Source organism: Pteropus medius, unplaced genomic scaffold (genome assembly GCF_902729225.1).
Source record: "Pteropus medius unplaced genomic scaffold, Ma_sr-lr_union100, whole genome shotgun sequence".
Taxonomy (NCBI): Eukaryota; Metazoa; Chordata; class Mammalia; order Chiroptera; family Pteropodidae; genus Pteropus; species Pteropus medius.
Genome location: NW_024344378.1, coordinates 2,712,189 through 2,727,661, shown reverse-complemented (window position 1 = coordinate 2,727,661; position 15,473 = coordinate 2,712,189). Strand labels below are relative to the sequence as shown.

Genomic DNA, 15,473 nt, shown 5'->3' with positions numbered 1-15,473 from the left:
AAAGGAAAAACATGTCAAAAGCCAAGTTGTTGGAAAACCACACTAAATCTTGAATCTTTCATGACTTCTTAAGAAATTACTTCAATTATACTCTCTTTAAGAAAGCACAAGTTTTCTGCTCTGCAAATAAATAGATAAGAATTTGAGAATTTTACACGCTTCTTACAAAATGTACTTTCATTTAAGAATCTAACTAGTGTGCGAAACAATATGAGCACAAAATAAATGAATGACCTCATTTTTGCTGAGCAATACACAAGCTTTTTCATGTACTCAAGACTACTGGGAGGATGAAGTGGGGACTATTCCACAAAAAAACCCTAAAACATCTAAGACAGCAGCTTGGAAGTGCCTGTCTGTAAAGTGGAAAGTGTGTCCTTAGGACTTAAGTAACCTGTAGAGAGCACATGGAGAAAATTTACATTCAACCACAATAATTCTGGAAATTGAGTTAATATGCTTTCCTGTAGCACACCTGGATCTGGGCACATTTCTCTATCTGCGAATTCAATATGAAAAGTTAAGTCAAGCCTTACAACAAGCTGGATTCTGCTCAGAGTATCCACATTAATCTTTCTTTCTCAAAATCCATCATAGAGACAGTGAGCATCTGGTTCTGGACACGTCTTTCTAACTTCTAATAAAAGGAATAAAAAAATGATAAACCAATTGCTGATGCCATGCCACAGTTCTCTTTTTCATTTTTAAAAAACCTGGTCTGAAAGCAAATAATGAGTTGAACTAATGTCAACAACTTAGGAGTCACAAAATTCTCACAAAAACTAGTCACTTCTACATCTCCCCAGAAATTTCATGACCACATTTCCTGTTAGTGCATTAAGCAACAGCACTCAACAAAGAAAGAAACACTCAGAATCCAACAATATCTGCCATTAAAGACCCTTATTAGCGTTCCCTATAGACAGATTACAACTTACATCTGTTATACTATCTATGACTGTACATTTATCTAGTCTAAGCAGGCCATTTGATAGCTGTCAAAGGAATAGCCCATCTCTTAACCATTTAATCCTAAAATGTATTACCTTTAAGAAATTAAAGAATTGCCGGTTTAAGATAAATACGTTTTTAGAGCACAATTTGGCAGGACCTAACAAAAACTTAAATGTGCATACCAAATAACTATTCCATTTCTGGGAAACTATACCTCAGAAATACTAGTGTAAGTGCACAGGATATATGTACAAGAGCGTTCCATGCACCAGAATCTGTAACAGCAAAAACACTGGAAATAACCTAAACTGCCATCGACAGGGAAATGTACTGCAACTATTACATGAAGTAAACCTGTATATGTATTGACATATAAAGGTATCTATTATATACTGTGGAGTAAATAACATGCATTATATAATGCCATTTTGGTCAAATAAAATAAATAAATAATTATGTGTTTGAAAGTATCTAGAAAGATGGGAAGCCAAATTGTCAACAGTGTTTAAATCAAAGGTTATTGAGATTGGGAAGTGGATGAAAGGGGAACTTATCCTCGTTATATATTACTACAATTTAGGTTTCTCCTATATAAGCATGTATTATTTCTATCTAAAATACCTCAATTCAGAATCAAGTAAAATGAATCATAATTTCAAAGAAATACAAGTAGAAGAATGTAACAATTTTTCTTGAATAAAATATCTTTACTGATGCAATCTGAAACCCTAATCACCTTTCAATTCTGGACTAATGATTATAAAAAATTTGTATCTATTGGTAATTATTTTCTTAAAGTCTTTTCATTTCATATGATCAAAATTAAATTTGTAAAAATTACATTGGTCTACTTTGGATCTATTAGTAATAACTTAAAGCATTTAGTTTGATACCTACTCTTTTCTGATATGAACCCTGTCTCGGTCTTCTCTAAGAGAGAATGTAGCTGGGAGGGTGTTCTTAATTCATTTTCACCAAGTATACACCCAGAATTCTTGACATAGTCCTGTTCTCTGTTAATGTCATAAATGCTAAAATGAAAAAGAAAAAATTAAATCATAAAGTGAATAGTTCTATTAACAGCACAATGACTACAGAAACAATGTTTACTGAGCATCTAATCTGCATTAGGCACAATTCTGTAATGTTCACCTCCTTTGACAACTCTGCAGAGCTAAGGGCTAAATTTGCTCTATAAGCAGTAACGCACACAAAATGAAATGCTTTTCTTCCAACATTAAGTTCTAAAAAAATTTCATTCGCAGAAATAAATTATTCCAATAGGAAATACTTTTGCCTCACCGAAAAGAAATTTTTCAAAATTAAGAGTAGAGATTATAGAACCACATTCATGTTCTCCTTGTTGGAAATAGCGAAATCAGATAGAACACAAAATCTCTCCCCAAACCCAAATTAATAAGATGATTCATCCATTCATTAAAACAAAACTATTAGTGGCAATTATTATCTATCCAATACTATGCTATATATTGGGTTTATCAGACAAATGAGAGTCTGTACAATGAAAGTTCAGACTAGAAAAAAAGACAAGCTTGCAAAGAATCAGTACCAGTACCGTAAACGTGTAGGAGACTCTAGAACACAATAGAGTGAGTGCACAATGGTATACACTCCCAACTTCATGAGACGGGGATATGTCAAGAAAAGTTTCACAGAGCCTTTCAAAAAGGGGTACTAGTGTGTATGTCTTCTAAGCAATGGGAGCAGGAGGAGCAAATGCAGAGGTAGAAACAAGATGCGCGTAAGGAATGCTGAGTTATTATTTGAGGAATTCAATATGCTTTACAGAAAAAAGCTACACATGTAGTTTTATAATAGTATACCTTTTTTTCCCAAAAGATTTGAAGTTGAATTGTGTGAATATATTCAAATTCTTTAGAAAAATTAGCAATATTGATGATCTTCATTAAGCAAATAGGTTATTTATGTGATGAAGGGAGAATTACATTGGGAACCAAGAGACCAGGATTCTAGTGCAGCGCTGGCTATCACTAACTTGTTTTGAGACCTTAGTGTGATGATGCTGACTGCCTTCCCAATAATCATGCCCCTTTTTCTTTCCTTCCCCAACACAATTTTGTTAGGTACTGAGTGATCCCATAATTTGGGAGCAGGATGTGTGTTTGAATCTTAATCACTCTAAACTCATTACAGTAATATCACTCTCTTTGGTTAGTGATCATTTTAGGAATAAATGTGACTCTGTTCTGGCCAGTGAGATGTGAATGGACTGTACAAAGAGAATTCCAGGAAAGGTTTCTCACAAAAGAACAGGAGGGAAAGATGCACTCTCCCTGCCTCCACCTTCTTCTGGCCTTAGGGCCTGCTCTGAAGATGTGTCTGCTGCCTGGGACTCCCTGCAACCAAGATGGGACTGATCAGCCAACATACTGAGGACGGAACCAAACAGAAAGAACCCAGATCCTTGACCAAGTCCTCCAACTGCCGAATGAACCTGGAGCTGCCCTGCCTCTGTGATCTTTTGATAAATGAAATCACAAATGTCCCTTGTTGTTTAAGTCACTTTTATTGGCAGCTGAAAGCACAGCAACTATGGACTCTGAGTATTCTAAGGCCTCATATAGTTGTAAACATCTTCCTATGGGTCCTTTCAGTTCTAATATTGTGACGCTACAAAGTGCCCTCCCGAAGGCCTGTTATATATGAGGCACTGTGCACTGCACTAAATAATTTAACAAGTTCTTTTTTTATTTGTTGCCATGCAGAGACATTGCCCCTAGTACTTATTAGCAACGAAGCATAAAAGTTAATGAAATGTCTGAAAACTTGAAACTTAAACTATAAGGTATTTAAAGACTGCCTGATTCTCACCTACTCACTAAATCACATCTCCCTCCCAAGCACAAGGGCAAAATACCCTGACTCAGATCACTATTCATGTAATGTCCCTCATCAGTTATAGTCTGATTTTCACACCACTCCCCTGCTTCGTGTCTAAGTTTTCTTCATATTTAAAGCCTAGTCCAAGATCTAGCTTCTCTGATGTCTTAAGATTTCTCCAGCTCACATTAATCATTCTTCACAAGCATTCCACAGATATTTACCATAGTCCTGTAATTATGTTTAGCTCTGACTGGAGCTGGAAATTACAGGGGAAAAATGAAGACCCAATGCCTACCTAAAAGGGTAGTCTTTAACATTTAGGCCATCATTTTAGAGTTACGTGTCAAACAATTGTGTTCAGGACAATATCCTCTTCAGACTGAAGAGAAGGAGTAGAACAACCTTTGTGGCACCAGGGACCAGTGTTCCTATGAGAATCTAATGCCTGAGGATCTGAGGTGGAGGTGAGGCAGGGGTGTTGAGGACCCTGATTAAAAGCATGATTTTGGAATCAAAAGGATTTAGCAAAACAAGATTTTGAACCCATATCTTTCTAGCTTTGTAACTCTGAGAAAGCTACTTAATCTTTCTTCCCCTTCTTTTAAAAATAAATGCCAACAAATCACGAACACTAAATAAAAAGCCAAATACTACCAGGCTTATCGGTCGCTGCCCCCTCCTTTCCAGGGGGCCCTATTTCCACTCCTCTTAGGCGACCACCTTCGACTTTAGCTGCATCTTCTGGTTTAACTCCAGGTTTCTAAATAAAAATACCTACTCTTTTAATGGAAAAATACCTTCCCCCAAACATAAAAAACACACTTCTCCTTCCCATCCTCATAGTCACATCACTACTTGTTATGTCGGTATTCGGTGTTTCACTAAATAGCACTCATCCATCATGGCTGTGCCGCGATGAGGCCATTTTCTTTCTTACACAATGTTTTGTTTTTCTGAATTTCACACTGCTTCTGCTTCACTTTCAGTTACCAATCATTATTTCAGCCTAAAATTTTACTAGAGAACTAAAAACATCCTCTGAATAGATGGGTACATCAAGTGTTTTTGGAGACCCCCTTCGCAGAGCACTATGTCATCCAGCTTCGGTCTGGGCTGTGCTCCCCAATACCACTGCCTGGCTTTGGGACCTTGCTGGGGGAACACTGAGACACAACACTGACCTACAGATATGCAACACAACCCCAGTGTGCAGGAACTGATGACTTGGTTCTAAAACTTACATGGGAATTCAAAGGATTTAGAACAGCTCAAAAAATTCTGGAAAGAAAGAACGAAGTTAAAGGACTCACTCACTACCTGATTTTAAAGAATTATTACAAAGCTAACGTGATCGAGACTATGGTGTTGATGTCAAGATAACTAGATCAGTGCAACAGCAGAGTTCAGACACTGATTTTCAGCAATGCTCCCAATATAATTCAAGAGGGAAAAACACATCTTTACAACAAATTGTGCTATAGCAACCAAAATAGAAAAAAAATCCATAAACCTCAATCCCTACCACAAACCATAACATTCAACTGAAAATGAATGATAGACCTAAATACAAAAGCTAAGACTATAAAGTTTCTAGAAAAAAGATCGCAGGAAAAAAATCTTCTTGATTGTGGGACATGTAAAGATTTTTAGGGCACAAAAATCAATTACCATAAAAGAGAAACTGATACATTAAATTTCGCAAAAGTTAAAACCTTCTGATGTCCAAAAGACATCATTAAGAAGTTGAAAATATCTGAGAAGGGCTTGTGTCCAAAATAAAGAACTCTGAGACACACTTCACAGAAGACACACTACTGGTAAGTACATGGGAAAATGGTCAACATTAATTATCAGGGAAGTGCCAATTAAAACCACAGTAAAATACTACTCACTCACTAGAATGGCTAAAATTTAAAAGAAAATACTAAGTGTTGACATGGATTAGGAATAACTGGAACTCTCATTCATTCCTGGTAAAAATATAAAGCTATAGTCAACTGGAAAAATAGTTCTGCAGTTTCTTACAAAGTTAAACATATACTTACATGATCAGCAATTCTATTCCTAGATAGTACCCAAGAGAAATGAAGCATATGTCCACACGAAGATCTGCACATGAATGTTCAAGGCAGTATTATTCATAGTAGGCTAAAACTGAAAATGACCTAAATGTTTACAACAGGTGAATGGTTAAACACACTATGGTATGTTCATACGATATACTAGTGCTCAGCAATAAAAAAGAACTGCTGACACATGCATGAACCTCAAAAACATCAAACTGGGTAAAAAGTCGGACATAAAAGAGTGCACACTATAGGATTCCATTTACATGAGGTTCTAGAACTGGCAAAACTTATCTGTAGTGATAAAAATCATAACAGTGATGCCTGTGGTGGAGGGCTGGAATAGAGAAATTCATGGCAAGTGAAGTTAACACAAGGAAATTTTCTGGGGTGACAGAAACATTCTGTATTTTTATTGGTATGATGGCGACACAGTGCACATATTCACCAAAATTCACTAAACTATATACTGAAAATGTGTTCAGTATTAAATGTTGATTCTGTACAGAACACAATTTCTGACCAAAATCCAGTAGAATTACGATGCAATCATAAAGAGTTCACTCAAGAGCCTTATTTATAATTCACAAGTTAAAAATATATTATAATGATATGTAAAAGGGTTTGAAATGAATGACAACGAATACACCATCTATCTAAACTCAGATCCATCTAAAATACCTATAAGGAAACTGTTAGTTTTAAATGTACATAATAGAGAAGAAAAACATCTGAAAACCAATGAATTGAAGAGTCACTTCAAGAACTTAGAAAATAGAGACACGATAAATTCCAAGAAAATAAGGGGAAGAAATAAAAAAATCGGAAATAGAAGAAAAAAGAAGCGCAGAGCATGAAAAAAATGAAGATTAGTTCTTTGAAAAAAAAAAAGACAGTGCCAAATTAATTTTTTTAAAAGGCACATAACATTAGGCATAAAAATGGGTGTAATTTATGTATATTATGAAAATGAAGAAATAATAGAAACAAATTTATGACATAATTCTTGTGGCTGTTCTATTTTGGGGGAGAGTTCTTTAGCTTATCTCCAATCCTGGTATTTAAAAAATTTTTTTAAATTTTTGCTGTCACAGAGCTTTTTCCTGTTTTCTGAACAATTTCTCCCCCTTTTAAAAATAAAACTTCTTTCATAGATGTCATATCATCTCTTTTCTCTCTAAAGATATTATAGTTTTATTTTGTTGAAGTTTTTTCTGTTATCTGCAGTGAATCTATTTCTACCAAGCTCCTTTATTTCCTACCTGTTTACTCCTGTTTGGTCTCTGTTGTTAGAGATTTCACCAAATGGCTGGTGATCCTTGGCTGTCCATTTCTGTTTAACTGGAGGCACTTAAAGCTGACTGAAAGTTTCATGCATAAACAGTACTTCTTTACCAGCAGCCCTCACTCTCTCAGACGATCTGATGGTGATGCAGCTGTTGAATCAAGTGAACTCCAAAAGTCCTTATCTGTTAAACATTTTGCCACGGGTTGGTAAGTTTCCCCAGAAAAGAATTAATATCTTGTTTAGGGTGGAGCATAAGCCTGACTATTGGTTCTGAGAGCCACACAGGAAAGGACAGCTCTGGTTTCAATGCTCAGCTGACTTTAACTTATCTTCATTTTCTTGTAGGTGCTTCGCCCCTACCTCAGCCATGCAGACCTTGCCTGGTTAATGTCTCCTGGGTGTAAACCTTCAGTCTTCTCTCAGGGCAGAGGAGAGGTAGTGGTCTGGGTGCGCAGAGTGGAGAAGGGGATGAGGGCATTGATACTATAAAAATCATCCATCAACCCTTCTATTTCCACTCCACTTGTACTGCTGCCTTGAGAAGTATTTGGAACCTCCAGATCCTGAGCCTTTTCGAGATTCTGTGGTGGGAATCTGCTTGCTTCTTGTTGGCTCACCTCTCTTCAGCCTTCAGCATTCTCTAATTCCCCAAGTCATTTACAATTTGACCATCTTCTTTCTAGTTTCCCAAATACTGACATCACCTATCTTCTCCTCTCTTGTTCTCCTGATCTTTGGGAATCTCTTTATTCTTTCACTATAATCCTAGCAGAATCTCCAGAGGGTATGTACAATTGGACACAATAAACAGAAATGTCTACTTAATCTGTCTTAATTTCTTCAATTAAAAAATGTGGAATATACCACCTACTATGGCAGCTACTATAACCATTATTTTTTAACTTTCAAAGACTTTATTTCATTTACTTGTGTATTCACCACAGACCTAACTACACATTAAGTTTTCAGTAAATATTTGATTACTTTAAAAAGAACTGGCTTTTAGTGTATGTGTACTCAATAACCATTTACTCAAATACATAAAATGTATAATCTAGATTTTCAATCATATTCTCTCAAAGGACCTTGTTCTTTTCTTTCAAAGTACTTATTATTTATAATCTCATAGGCACAATGACTTCATTAATGTCTATTTCCCTCATAAAGCAAGCCCAGTGAGGGCAGGAAACATGTTTGTTTTGTTCACCTCAAATTAGCCAGCATCCAACCCAATGCCTGGCACACAGTGGGTGTTCAGTAAGTATCTGCTAAGTGAATGAAAGAATAACACCTATGCTATTTAATCTGTTCCAAAACTCAGAAAAAGATATATAGATTCCCAATTCTTTTTCACAAAGCAGTCAAAGTTACTATTAAAATCTGACAAAGGACATAAAAAAGGGAACTATAGACCTATTTCTTAGGAATACTGACACTAAAATCCTAAAATATAAGTATTGGCAAAGAGAATCCATCAGGATATTAAAATAACAGAAATCAATCAGGGTCCATTCCAGAAATATAAGAACTGGTTCAATAAATAGAAAAAACATAAACAGACCACATTAATAGGTCAAAGTAAAAAAAATCACAGAGGGGCTGCTAGAGTGTAGGATAAGGTAAGGACAGTCACATATCAGACTGTCAAGAGAAAGTTACTATATAATCCTCTCCTAAAAGATGCTTTATATTATCCTTATGTAAGGATAATAGGTGCTTATGTAAATTTTTGTTGCTGCACAATATTTTATCTATGCATTATTTCTGCCATACTTAATCTAGAAAACAAATTAAGATGCTCTTAAATAAATGAAAGCTGTTCATTAGATAACACAGAAAAATGTCCTACCATAAATTATTTAGGAGGAAGAAAACCAGATTACAAATGAGAAGCAGATTTGTGTGTGTGTATATATAGTCTCGAAGGACATATATCACAATTTAAACAACAGTCATCTTGGACGTAACGCTTATCGATATCTGATATTTCCCTTGGGTATTCGATTACCTGCCCACCACGAGACCACCAGCTTTGTGAACACAGGAACTGTCCCTTTCCATGCCATAATCTGTGCCCAGAACGGTGCCTAGTATACAGCGAAATTTCAATAAACGTTTATGTAATGAATGAAATGTGTTTTCCAGATCACTTCATTTCTCTACCTAAAACTCTTCAGTGGCTTCCCGTTGCCCTCAGAATGCACTGCATAACCTGCCATGGCCATGTCAAATCTGGCTTGGCCAATTTCCAACACCTCGCCTGACTCACCTTCCCCTGACCCAATGCTAGGTTCTAGTGACACTGATCCTTCCCATGCGAGCTCTCTCCTCTCTTCAGGACTTTGTGCTGCTTGTTATTTCTGACTGGAATCTTCCTTCTCCGTTCTGCCCATGGCTTAGCTCCCTCTCTTCCTTTAGTGAAATCTATAAGCTAAGCCCTCAGATAAACCACTGATCACTCCACCTAAAGTGTTTTCTTTAAATGACTCATTATAACACGCAATTATTTTATCATTTTACTGCTTGGGGGTCTATCTACCGCACTAAGGTCCAGAGGCAGACACTCTTTTCACCAAAGTCCCCTGGGCCCAGCAGCAGAGCTCCTAGCACCCCAGTAGATGCTCAATACTCTACACCAAGCTGTTTATGGGTGAGTCAAATACAGGTAAATTTTATATCATTTTTTACAGCTTTATGTATTATCAGAAGTGTTACAGAAGTATAAATATAAACTGGGGAAAGTAAAGCTATTTTCATTCTGGGGGAAAAAAAAAATCTCCCGTGGCCTTCAGCAGCAGCAGCAAGTTAATTTTTTTAAATTAAGACTTTTCAAAGTAGAGAAAACAAATGGAAATAGCATTTCCCATAAGTCAAAATAGTAATAGAGACCAATAAAATAGTGTCCCTATTAAAAAACAGAAAATACTATAGAATGAGAAATGATTTTCATAAAAATTTTAAAAACTATAAGTTTCCCTTATTCAAAAGCTTAAAAGTTTTCTAATGTCAAGACAATCATGTACAGAAGGAATAAAACCCAAGGTACCCCTTGCTGTTATCTGAAGTACAAAGTCCACTGAGAATCACTGTTTTAAATTTCAGAAGATCTCCTAAAATGCTGTAAGGCTACACACACAGAAAGCTGTTAAGAAGTGATGCCATCTGTAGCAATTCTGCAAGGGTCTGCCGACTACCATGCTCACAGAATCCAATGAGGTGTCAGGACTAAGGCACTCCAAACCTTTAAGTACCACACAACTGTGTGTGGGTGTGCCGCCACCTGCCTCAGCGGCCCCACAAAGTCTCTCCCTAAAGCCCGCAGCAGGTACCGCACCTACTGTCCCTTCTCCGCGTCTCCTCTGCACCAGCACTACGGCAGGCAGCTCTGACAGTTCGACCGCCGCCAGATGGGTGGCCCCAGGCACGGGAGGACTCCCGCGGCCGGGAGCAGAGGGGAGCAGGAGTTGGAGGTGGGGGCCCACCCCTCCTCCTCACCTCATGGTGCGCGGGGGAGGGGGCTGTGCCAATGCCCCGCCGGCCCGGACCCCGGGCCCCCTCCGGCCAGCGAAGGCCAGTGGGGTGGCCCGGGTGGCGCGGGGCGGCGCCTTTTAAAAATCAACGAGGGCGGCGGATCGCGAGCCGTGCGCAAAACCGCAGACCCGGCTAGCGGGGTCGTGGGAGTCGCATTCTGGTCCGAGGGCTGGAATATCATGTAGAGTGTCTTTGGTCTTCTGTTTCTGACGTTCCTAGGTGGACGGTTTTATTGTTATTTTACAATGATCGCTCCAAGCCTCACTTTCCGGGAAGGTCTTGTCCGCAGACTCTCAATAACAAGAACAGATGGCAAATCCCACACCTAATTCGAAGTCCTTGTCTTTTCACTACTGTGACTCCAAATTATTCTAATTCATTGCCCCTACTGTTTTCTTATTATCTCTACTTAAACTCATCGGCTACATCATGGCCTTTGTTGTAAAATTTACAATTTAAAAAAGGCCTATTGAATATGATTTTGAATATTCCATAGATCCCCAAGAGATGCTGGTACCACCAACACCTGGGATCGGGATGGGGATGCTCCTCCCTTCCACAGAGCTACACAGCCCTAACAAAGCTCACCAAAAATAAAACTGAATGGGGGAGGGGGAAGAATGAGGTAGTTGGCTTAAGGATATCCTTACTTTTCATTCATGCTTTAACAAGTAACCTAAATTTCCTGGACCGCATCTACACTTGCTAGAGGAAAATCTAATCAGGAGATGCTAGAGAATCACTACCAGTATTGTGTTGTCCGTACAGGAAAATCAGGAAAATCTGAACTCAAAAAGCAAGTTACTAAAATACATAAAGAATCATGTAAATTAATTATGTACTATTTAAGGAAACAAATTTGCTCTGGCTATTTGCCTTTTGAAAAAAAACATTTTGGGGGGATTATATCCATTGTGTAAAATGAATTATATTTACATAACACGACTTTTTCATTTAATTGTGGCTTACTTCCTTTTGGATTTAATATTCAACTTCGAGAACTCTTTTAACATTTTCAAAATTCAATCCAATTACACAAAGTATTTTTGCATATCAAGCAGATGCTTATAATCCTGTATCTGTCAAGTTTTGTTTCCTTCTTGCTATGCTGTATAAAAAAAAGTCAACATATTCTTTGGAGATCATACATGCTTTCCATATTCAAAATCACACACCTTTTATTAGAATCATTTCAAAGTTGTTATGGTGACATTTTTAGACACCTTTATAAAGTAACCGACCTTTGTTCTGGTTCCTCAGTTCACTAATTTGTGCTTTAGCATTAAACTACCAGTCTGCAAGGAAATGGCTGCATTAAACTCATTACTGCATTTAGTACAAAAATATTGTTAAGTAGTTCTGTCTCATAAGAAAATCTTAAAAATAAAATTTTCTCAAGGACAATTACATTTGACAATCTGGTTTGGATTTTTTTTGATTATTACATGTGACAAAAGAGAAAGTGACACCAAATCCATGCCATGACAAAGGTTTACGACCACTCCCAGATATAACCTATCACACAAATGTGCCATGGGCAAAAAACAGGCCTGATCGCTTAAGGTGGCTCACAGAGAAATAGGGGATAACCACGGGGTGAAGCAGGTGCTTGAACTGGTCAAGCCAAGCTCTTGAATATTCTTTCTCCTAATAGGGGAGCAGGTGTACCCAAAGGTCCTAAACAGGGTCTATTTCAACATGCCAAGAAGGGTAGTGAGTCTTTACACAGAATATTAGCAAGGGATTTAGTTCTCCAATTAAGTGTTATTAAAATATTATTAAGAGAAAAAATAAATTATGCCCCAGACACATTTCTTACAATAAAAATAGTAATTTTAAAAAGAGAAGCCAAATTTAAAAAAACCCAAAGGCCAAAGGAGTTAATCAATAAAAGCAAAAGATGGTTCTTTGGGAATAAATAAAATAGATCTCTTTTAGCAAATATAATCAATATAAAAAGAAGAAATTAAATATCAAGAATATAAAAGATATGACTACAAATATACGGAAAAGATTTCTACAAATTATAAATTACCATACCCGATTTATACCAATAAACTTGAAAACTGTAAGAATATAATCTATCAACAGTGGTCTAAATGGAAGAAACATCTGAATAAACCAATTGTGGTGAAAAAAAGTGAAAGAGCAGTCAGAGTCCTACCCCTTCCCTCAAAGGCAAGCCCCAGAGTTTTATTAGCAAGTTTCACTTTTCATTTAACAGATTATAAAAAATCCACAAGTTTGGCAATGTATTCTGTTGGGGAAGCTGTGGGAAATAAAAAGAAAAGCAAAAGACCAAGAGAAAATATATATGTAGTTTATCTAAGATTTACTTATGTTAAGACAGATCAGCCAAACATAAAAATGGAAATTCGGTTTGGAAATTATGACTAGTCAATAAACACATTTCAAAACACCTCCAATCACAGATTTAAGAAACTAAATAATCCCAAGCAAGATAAAGATACATTACAATGAAAGAGCAGGAAGTAAAAGAGAAAAATATAAAGCCCCCAGACAAGAAAGTATTGAGAGACTGACAGCTAACTTCTCAATAGCAATAATGGAAACCAAAAGACAGAGGAATGCGATCTTCAATGTACTAAAAATAAACAACTGCCAAACCAAACTGCTATATTCTGCAAAAATATCTTTCATAATTGAGTGAAACAAAAACATTTTCAGGTAAACAAAAATTGAGAGAGTTCATCATCAAAAGACCTTCAATAAAAGCCATTCCAAAGGATATACTTTAAGTAGAAGGAAATGGCCCCAGATGGATGGTATAAAAGATAAAAGAAGTAATGAATAACAGAGAAAGCAGTAAAAATGTGGAAAATGTACATAAGCACTGACTGTCAAACATAACAATAATTCTAAGCAGGTGTCCTTTCTGTCTGATAATATTTTTAAAAATTTAAACATATGATAGTAACATAAAAGTTATGAAGGAGTTGAATGAAGTTAAACTTCTAAGGTCCTGTATTGCCTAACAGGAAGGTTAAAATACTAGTTATTTTTAGATTTTGAAAACTCAAGGATGCATGATATTTCTAGGATAATTATAAAAAGAAAACATAGTATGGAATTTCCAAACTAGTATGTGGAGGGAAAGAGAATAATATATTAAATCAATTATTTTAAAAATAACAAAAAGGGACAGAAAAGAAATATAGGACAGCCAGGACAAACAGCACAAAATAAGAGCAATTGTAAATAGAAAAACATAAAAAGAAAAAATGTAAATATGTGTCCCAGCTAAAAATGTTCTCAAATTGCATTAAAAAATTTCAACAAGTGCACTTTAAGAGACACATCTAAAACATATACATGCATATGAATCTATAGCTATCTCCAAATATTTTTTGATTTATTAAATTAACACAAAAAGAAATATATGATAGGGATAACCACAAAGCCAACAACAAAAAATTCACTGAAAAGACAAGTCTAACTGATAAACTACAGGCAAGATGAATTAACAGAAAAGTGGTTGGGAACAGAAATAGTCAATATCAGAAATAAAAGAAGGAGTAATTACACATGCTTTGGACATTAATGATAGTAAGAGGGCATTTTTAAACTGTGCCAATAAATATTAAAAATTTAGGCAAAATGGACAGAGTCCTAAAAAAAATCTAACATATCACAACTGACAAAAATTTTAAAAATACCTGCGTAACCTGTTACCACTAAGAAATGTCACTAGTGAAAAATCTGCCACTAGCAAAACTTCAGATCTAAGTGGATTCAATAGTAAATTCTACCACAACTGGTTATCCACGTGAGAATAAAGTTAAATAATATCTACACTCAAACTACACACAAATAACAATTCCAAGTATACAGACACGAAATGAAAATCTTTAAAATTAAGAACTACTGCTCATCAAAAACAAACAAAAAACACTACAGAGAGAAAAGATATTTGCAACCCATTTCTAAATAAACAGCTGAGTGAGGCCAGATTTTCCTTTGATACTTTAACCAAAACAATATACTGCAACAGACTGAATGCAGAAGCAGACATGAGACTCTAGTCATTAAAGATATTTGCAGAAATCTGTAAAACAAAGCCACTCTTGTCACTAGTTTTTTCTGATCTGGAAAATATTTTTCATTAAAAATGTTATTTATGTTAAAGTGTAATATAGGTTTATTATTGTTACTACTACTACTACAGGCACCCACTAAAATATACCAATAGATGTTATATCTATTATATTAAAATTGGCCAGTTTTAATATCTAATATGATATAATAATCCATATAAACAAAAGATCTTTGGGGTCTTCAATAAAAAGCAAAGGAGTCCTGACACCAAAAAGTTTCTGAACTGCTGAACTACAGGAAAGTACATGCTTCAACACAGATAAATCTCAGGAACATAATGTTTAACAAAAGCAATTCACAGGATATACGGTATGATTATATTTAAATGAAGTTCAAAAACAGATCAAAGTAAACAAATGTTGGTTAAGGATAGATACATAGGTGATAAAACTGTAAAGAACGGCAAGGGAATCATTAACACAAAATTCAGGATGACCATGGTACTGGGGGAGGGAGAGGCACTCAACGAAGGCATCTAAGGTACTTGTGATGTTCTTTCTATTAAGCTTGGTACACAGATTGTGTGTGTGTGTGTGTGTACTTTTTTTTACAGTACATATAAATGATATATTTCACAACAAAAGTTTTAAAAGAACAGGAGACATACCTATTCTCCTAGAAGGAAAAACTCAAAAGAATGTCTCTTCTCAAAT

At 36.0% G+C, this 15,473-nt stretch overlaps 1 protein-coding gene across 13 annotated transcripts in view; it reads right to left on the bottom strand.

The window, feature by feature from the left end:
• Window positions 1–15,473, bottom strand: part of TASOR2 (transcription activation suppressor family member 2) — a 66,329-nt gene that overhangs the window by 48,303 nt on the left and 2,553 nt on the right. For 5 of the 13 annotated variants that reach the window (XR_005654592.1, XR_005654593.1, XR_005654596.1 and 2 more), the window contains exon 2: window positions 1,852–1,985. The exons of the other annotated variants lie outside the window; for them this stretch is intronic. The gene's annotated coding sequence lies outside the window, so the exon portion shown is untranslated. The remainder of the gene's footprint in view (window positions 1–1,851; window positions 1,986–15,473) is intronic. 13 annotated transcript variants of the gene reach the window in all.